We start from the raw sequence: 8,522 nt of genomic DNA, 5'->3' as shown, positions 1-8,522 counted from the left end.
CACCCACCCACCCATCTATCCATTCATTCACCCACTCATCCCATCCAGTCATCCATCTATTCTCCCATTTGTCCATCCATCTACCCGTTTATCCATCTATGTATCAATTAATTTACTGAGCAGCTACATATTGAGACACAAGCGCTGAGACTATAGTGCTGGATAAGCATGGCAACGTTCCTGCCTTCACTAAGCTGCAGCTCTATTGGTGAAGTCAAATAAGAAATGATAGGGAGATAGATAGACAGACAGATAGATGATAGATAAGATAGACTGGTGATAGATACAGAGAGAGAGATAACATTGATCACTAGACAGATAACATATCAGCTATGATGAAGTGCTGTGAACAAAAATAAAACAGGGTGAGGGGACTAAGGGGTAACGCACGTGCTTTATTACAATGAGGTCAAGGATGGCTTCTTGAAGGAGGTGACTTTCGAGCAGAAATCTGAAGGAATCAAGAGAATATCCTGTGACTATCTGCAGTGAAAGCATTCCAGGAAGAAGAAGGCCATGAGGCAGCATTGAGGGCGGGGTGGCGTTCCGTGACACCCACCTGCCCCTTCAAAGAACACAGCTTGATAACTTCAGTGATGTGGAGAGCTCATCTGTGAAAACAGTTTCTTACCTTGCAAGATTATAGTGAGGATTAAATGAGATAATCACTGCTTATGTGTGTGTAACATATAAGAAGTGCTCAAAGGACATTGCTGAATGAGGGGAGATGGGTCTGATCTGGGGCTTCCCAGATTCCTTAATCGGCAAATATCTGCTGGGTACCCATTAGGTGGAGGCTCCCTGCTCAGCCTTCCACGTCATTATCTCATGCAGCCACCCCAACTACCCTAAGGGATAAGCCCCACTATTGTGAAGTCCATTTGGCAGTTGGGGAAACCAAGGCAGGAAAAAGTCAAGTCCTCATCAGACTTCAGCAGTCAATGCCAGAGCCCCTAGGCTTAACCACTAGACCATCCTGCCCCCTTTCCCCCATCACTTGGCCCAGAGATTTTGGCATGGAACCACTGGTCCCAAAGAATAAATTCTTCAAGAGGCACAAGCATGGTGATGGAAGATCGTGGGTCACCTCCTTTTACAGAAGGGTACCTCTTTTCTAATGTCACAGTAAGGGATTGCCCTTTCTCTCTGCTGCCTCCAAATGATCTCTTTTCAATAGATTATTTACAATTTTCAAGCACTGAGACCCTTCACATGAGAGATGCTAAGTGGAGAAGCCCAGAAAGATGTTTCTGCGTCTGGCAGAGATTCTGCCACCTCAGTCACCCCTGTAGGTGCCCACACAACCCCCTGTCATCAGAGGCCCCAGAGCTTTCAGGCCTCAGCTTACATGCTGTTTCTGCTTCAGGTCAGGCAGAACTAGGTTCCAGACCCAGCTCTACCATTATTAGCTGTGTAACCTGGAGCAAGTAATTTCTCTCTCTTCTGGTCTCATGTTTTTCTAATCTGCAAAGTAGGAATGAAAGTAGATACCTTATTGGGTGATTACAAGTAAAAAAGGGTTAATGCTTCTAAAGCCCTAGGCATAGTGTTTGGTACATAATTAGCATTAAATAACAACTATTTACGTCATGATTAATATTTTCAAGAGTTCAGAGAGTCTGTCTAGCTAGTCCACCACTGTATTCCCAGTACCTGGCACCGTGCTTTGTCCTACAGTAAGTGCCTAATTATTATTTATGGAGTGACTAAATGAGTGAATGAAATTCAAAAAAAGGAAGGGCTGAAGAAGACGAGGAGAGGTGACTCATGGTTATACTCTGAGCAGGACGATTTAGAGACATCACTTCCCATCAATCTCACAGCAGCCCCATGAGATAGATCTCACTGTTTTCCATCGTATGAAAGAAAGAAGTGACTTGCTCAGATCACTCAGCTAAATAACAGAGCTTAGTTTTGAAATAACCACAGAAAGGTGACCAAATCTCTTGGTGGGAAGTCCATCCCTGGCAAAGTACAATCATTGGGCCACAGAACAACAGACTTAGAAGTCAGGCTAGCCAGTCTAGAGGATGGAAACCGGGGGCCCCTGGGTTGAAATCTGGTCAATGGATAAGGTTACTTAGTTTTCTCAGTGTTTCAAACAATCTTATGATGACACCTAAAAATGTAAAGGTTTCTTGTAAAATCTAGATTACTGGACTCTCTTGAAAAACCAGAAGCTGTCTGAATTCTGGGCCTGCATTCCTGCATGGAGACAGTGAGCTGGAGCTGAGACAGGGCTGTTCACATTCTCCTGTGTGCTGTAGTCCCACCTCCTCTGGCTAACTCACACAGCACACAGCCTGTGCAACCAGCCTGCTTCATTGCTCTGTGTTATCCCTTTGTCCCTGTTGACACCTAAGTTGGCCACCATGATTCAATCCAACACTTTCAATCTACAGATGGTACACTGAAGCCCAGAGAGGAGAAGTGGCTTGCCTCAGGCCACGCCCTTAGCAGTAGACTTTGAAATTCTAATTCTCCTTCTCCAATGTCCTTTCCACGATTGCATCAGGAACTTATGTAGGAAGAGCTCCTGGTTCAATTCTATACCTGCAAGTGCCCACAAATTATAATGATTGCTACAGAATCTATTTCCAAGAGGACTAGTTGGTATGTCCTCTTAAGGGCACAGGGTAAAAAGGAACAAGAATCATGGCAACCACAGGAGGTAGCAGCTGAGAAATAAGACCTACAGAATCAGTATATGCTCACCACCTCCCTGCAACTGGCTCCCAATCATTCCGACTGCCAGTAGGATGCCTGACTTGGTGTTGGAGCATCAGTGACCTTCCTGCTGGTATAGAATTAGGCGTTGTTAGCCAACAGTACTTTAATTTCTCTCTAAAAGCCTCCAAGTACAACTGCTTCTGGGAGATGCCCAACCATTGGTTCTGCCTCTGTGATGACAGTGGATCAAGAGGCCAAAGACTCTGCCTTCAGGGGCTCCATCCCGTTGCTGACGTGCTGTGCTTGTAGAGCCTTCAAAGTCCAGCTTCCTGGAGTTTAGTGGCACTGATTCTAAAATCATGACTTTGGAAACTCAGAATCCTAGCCGCCTGGAACTACAAATCGCTTTAGAGCCCTTCTGGTCTATTCCCCCAACCACCGCAGCCATGCTGAGCCAGCAAATCCCAAATTACGATTGAACTTCAAGGACAAGGTTAGCCAAGCTCATCAAGTAAGGGAGGGAGGGGTAGCAAAAGACAAGGAAGCCCTCTGAGCTGCATAAAAAGCTCTGGTTTCTCGTGGGGTCTTGGATGTTGCCCTACTCAACATGCTCTCTACTAGTGTTGCCCCAGAGGTATCAGCTGGCAGGAAGTTTCATGCATTGGCAATCCCTGTAGGGGGTGTGTGTGGGGGTGTGTGTGTGAGTTCCAAAGCACAGTGGATTTCTCAGGCACGATCAATCCTTATACTGCTGCCTAAACACCCTCATATCCAATAACGCTCCCATCTGTGAAAGGGCAATATGAGGGAAAGTGATTTGCTGATGCTACCAAGAGGAAGTAGAATGCATTATATATTGTTGTCTTAGAGGAAAGGGGACAACAAATAGGATTTGTGAATTGAAAGTCGGTGATTACATTGGTGATGCCTATAGGACAATAAGTACAAACTCAACTACCTCCAGAGACTCATTTTCCTAGTGTTGTGTTTATACTTAAACTGATATTGTGAGTGGAGACAGGGAGGCCTTCCCCCATGTTATTTATGCTTCCAGGCCTATTTGCTCAGGACGCATCTGGGTCTGTGGATGAGGTCCAAGCTCTCCAGCCTGATCCAGCCCCTGCTTTCTCCTCTAGCTTCATCCAACGTCAGCGGTCCTTCCAGCACCTCCCAGTGACACATACTATGTTCATACCAGCCTCCTCGCACATCCCCGGATACTCCTTTCTCACTCACATCTCTGGACATCAGCACATGCTCTCTCCTCTGCCTGGAACGACCCTACCTAAACTGTCCACGTTTCAAGTGGATTTAAACTTCAGTCCAGTTCAAATTGACCCATAACTCTCTCCCCAAACCACCAGGCAGAGTTAACTACTCTTCCTCTTTCTTTCTGCATTCTTCTGGGTATATCCTTCATAGCACTTAACCCCATCCTATTGGAAGAATCTGTTTATGTGTCTGTCATCTACTCTCAGCTGTAAGCATCTCTAGGCCAGGAATAGCTTTTTCATTTTTATATCCCCAACATCAAGTACGGAGTACAGGCACACACATAAGCGTCCAATAAATATCTGTTGAAGTCACAAATTAATAAATGACAGTGAAATCTCAGACCTCCTATTAGCTTGCTATTCTATTGAGGAAAGGTTCTAATAAAGATGTCAAAGTGGCCCACTTTTAAGTGCCTTTTCTAAGAATCACATGCCCCTCTCTCTTTTATAAAGCAGGCTTGGACCTAGCCAAAGAAGCATATTTGCAGCCTCCAGGCAGGGGTGGAGTCCTAAAGGGCTGAAACTTTAGGAGGTGGTCGCAAAGGATGCCATCTGAATCAGCCCAGAGTCAGAAGAACCGGAGCTTAAGCTCTCATACGCTGTGCAAAAACAGGGCAGGATGGAGGTAGGTGATGCTGTCCATGTTACCAAATCTACATGGTGCCCTTAACAGGGTTATGTTTCCTAAGACTGAGCAGTTTTGCAGTTACTTCTCCCCAGATTCTGCTGGGAACTTGAACAGGTGATGAACAAGAAAGGAATAGTCAGAAAAAGGAAAGAGGTGATTAGAGAAACAATGCTTTTGCAAGGGAGAAAAAAGGTGGGGGAATGGGACTATTGGCCTAAAAACAGTTATCAAGCATATTAGTTAGGAATATATTCATCTCCAAGCAAAAGAAAACCTAACTCCCAGTGACTTAAACAAGTAAGGGCTTGAGTTGCCTCAATAAACAAGAAACCCAGTGAGAATTCGAGGGCTGGTGCAGCCACTCAGTGACATTGAGGACCCAGTCCTCTATCTCCTGTCACCTTTGGTACTGGGTTCTTATCTTACACCCACAAGCTGGCTGCCCTACCTCTTGGCATCACATCTGCATCACAGTCAGAAAGAAGGACAAAAAGAAAAGGATGCATGATCAAGCCTGTTTGTTTTCTTCAAGTAAGCCAATGCTTCTTCAGAAGCCCAGCCCAGTAGACTTCTGCTTAAGTACCACTGACCAGCACTATTCACATGACCATGCATAAGTGAAGAGCGACTAGAAAGATCAAGAAGTGTGCTCACCTGTATCTCTGGCTCAGAAACGCATGTGAGAAGGGGTTTGGAATGGGAATAGGAATAAACCCACCTACAGTGTGTGCTACACCAAATATCTCTAAGTTTGGGGGACATGAGACCTTCCATACTTGTTATTTTCCCCTTAATATTGGACTTACAGCCAAGTCAAAACCCTCGGACATGGGGTTGTGTAAGTTCCTACTATTTGCCAATCTCCATGCCAAGCACTGAGGATGCAGCAATGAGTAAAACAGAGAAGGTCCCTGTCCTCATGGACCTTATGTTTCCAATGCAAGGATCAGCAAACTAGAGCCTGTGCCATCATCTGTTTTTGTAAATAAAGTTTTATTGGGAAACAGCTAAGCACATTCATTTACATACTGTCTATGGCTGCTTTTCCACTACAGCAGCAGAGGTGAGTAACTGTGATGATACTGTGTGGTCCACAAAGTCAAACACACTTATCTGGCCCTTTATAGAAAATGTCCTTGCTCCCAGTCTAGTGGAGGATATGAACAATAAATAATCGAACACGTGAATGATCCAAATCATTCCTGAGTGTGATAATTCTATAAAGGAGATAAAAAGTGATGTAATGGGGAGTAATGAATGGAGGAGCTGGCCATCCTAGGATGTTCAGGAGAGTGTCTCTTAGGGAGTGATATTTTGTCTACAACAGATAATATAGAAACATGGACCCTAGGAGAAGTGTGTTCTGTGCAAAAAGAACAGCAAAAAAAAAAAAGACCAAAGATAACAAGTGTTGGTGAGGACATAGAGAAAAAAAGAATCCTTGCACCCTGTTGATGGGAATGTAAATGGGTTGCAGACACTATGGCAAACAGTATGGAGGTCCTCAAAAATTTAAAAATAAAACTACTGCAGGATTCAGCAACCCCACTTCTCGGTATATCTCCAAAGTAAATAAAATCAGTATTTCAAAGAGATAGCATTATTTACAATAGCTAAGATATGGAAATGACCTAAGTGTCCATCAAAGGATGAATGGATAAATAACAATTATATATGTGTATTAAATTCAGTCATAAAAAATGAGGAAAACCTACATTTTCAACAACATGGCTAAACCTGGAGGACATTATGCTAAGTGAAATAAGCCAGACACAGAAAGCCAATACTGTATGATCTCACGTATATGTGGAATCTAAAAAAGTTGATCTCACAGAAGCGAAGATCACCAGGGACTGGGGCGGTGGGTGAAATAAGGAGATGTTGACCAAACAGTAAAAACTTTCCATTATAAGATGCATAAGTTCTGGGGATCTAATATACAACATGGTGATTATCATTGATAATAAAGTATTGTATACTTGGAATTTGCTGAGGAGGAAGATCTTAAGTGTTCTCCCCACACACACAAGTGGCAACTATGTGAGGTGGTGGATATGTTAATTAGCTTGATTGTGGTAATCATTTCAAAATGTACCTGGGTATTAAATCATCACATTATACACCTTAAATATATACAGTGGTTACTCGTGAATTATATGCCCTTAAGCTGGAAAAAATAAAGAAAATATATTAACTTTTTTTTTTTTTTTTTTCTTTTTTTGTGGTACACGGGCCTCTCACTGTTCTGGCCTCTCCCGTTGTGGAGCACAGGCTCCGGACGCACAGGCTCAGCGGCCACGGCTCGCGGGCCCAGCCGCTCCGCGGCACGTGGGATCTTCCCGGGCTGGGACACGAACCCGTGTCCCCTGCATCGGCAGGCGGACTGTCAACCACTACGCCACCAGGGAAGCCCAATATATTAACTTTTAAAAAATTTATCCAGACAGGAAAGATCTCCATGTGTTATTTCATAATATGTATGAAGTTAGAGCGGCCAACTGGATCGAGGGTGAGAGGGCATGATATGGGGTCTGAGAGGTAGGCAGGTTCTCAACTTTGCAGAGCTTTGAGAGCATGGGAAGGGGCTGGGTTTTATCCTTATTGCAATGAGAAATCCTTGAAGCTGAGAACTGAACTGACTAGCTTCTGTGCACAGAATGGATTGTCTCAGGCAAAAGTACACACAATGCAATCAAGAAGTGGTAGAGATTGGCTATGCACCTGCCAAAAGTATTACCTCTTTGGCGGGGGTGGGGGGGCAGGGGTGGTGTACAGTCCAGAAAATACAGTAGGACAATATTTCCAGACTAACAGTTAGGTGTGGCCAGGTGGCTGAATTTTAACCAATGAAATGTGAGCATAAATAGTGTAGCCCCAGCCAGACTCATAAAACTCATAAAACCCTCCCATGCATTATCCTCCAGGCAGATGTGAACCTTGGAAGCCGCATTCCAAACAGGGTGAAGCCGCAACTCATAAAAGATGAGAACCCTGAATGGCCACTTGGAAGACAGCTGCCCACCATCAGGAACACCCAGTTTTGGACTTTCCATGAGGGAGAAATAAATGTTGATGATACTGAGCCATTCTACATGTTTGGGTTTGTTTTTTAGAAAGTGACCTTGGCTGTAGTAACTGATGGCTTAGACTAGGGCGATGGTTGCAGGAACTTGATCGCCCACCAGCTATGGGCACGGCAGGCTGATTTAGAGTCCTGGGTGAAGGTGAACGTTTCTCTTACTCCTCACATCCTTACTCAGGAGCTAACCACTGTTCAGCACTTCATGGGCTCAGCTAATCGTCCTGGACACCTGCTCATCCCCAGGGCTTCTGATTTGGTGCTCCCCTGAACTGCACTGCTCCCCAGGGACTGGCTACTTACATAATGATGTTCTGCACGCACCCCATGTTTTATTTCTTGGGTTTTCAATCTTTTCATAAAAAATGCATGCTGGATGAAAGGTTTTTACATACCAAACAGGCCAGAGATTTAGGGCGGCCAGCTTAGTGGTTCAAAAATGTTCTTTTCCTATTTTTTTATTTTTATTACAATTGCTCTGAAAGAAATCCCTACCGCTTGATATTAACAAATGTAGCCACCAAAGCAGCTGCACATACAGAAAAAACACCAGGAGAATTAATTACCTACAGTTAGATCTGTTGCATCCTTTTTTTTTCCCGAGGCAATGCTGCAAAGATGAGAGATGTTATGCAGTCAGTTGCTGAGCCCCTAACCTTGTATTTTTGCACCGGAGCCCACCGGGCAATGGAGATGACAAGAAAGCTTCATGGGAGAGACCCCTGGGCACACCCTTCCGGCCAGATATGTCCTGGAGTGACAGTCATCTTCTAATTTAACTAGAATCTAAGTCTGAAGGAAATCCCAGAGGCATGAGCTCTAATAGTAAAAATAACAGCACCTCACATGTGGATAAATATCTTCACTTACA

This window comes from Neophocaena asiaeorientalis, unplaced genomic scaffold (genome assembly GCF_003031525.2).
Source record: "Neophocaena asiaeorientalis asiaeorientalis breed wild unplaced genomic scaffold, Neophocaena_asiaeorientalis_V1.1 scaffold91, whole genome shotgun sequence".
Taxonomy (NCBI): domain Eukaryota; kingdom Metazoa; phylum Chordata; class Mammalia; order Artiodactyla; family Phocoenidae; genus Neophocaena; species Neophocaena asiaeorientalis.
The sequence above is the reverse complement of the archived record's forward strand: the minus strand, read 5'-3'. Positions refer to the sequence as shown.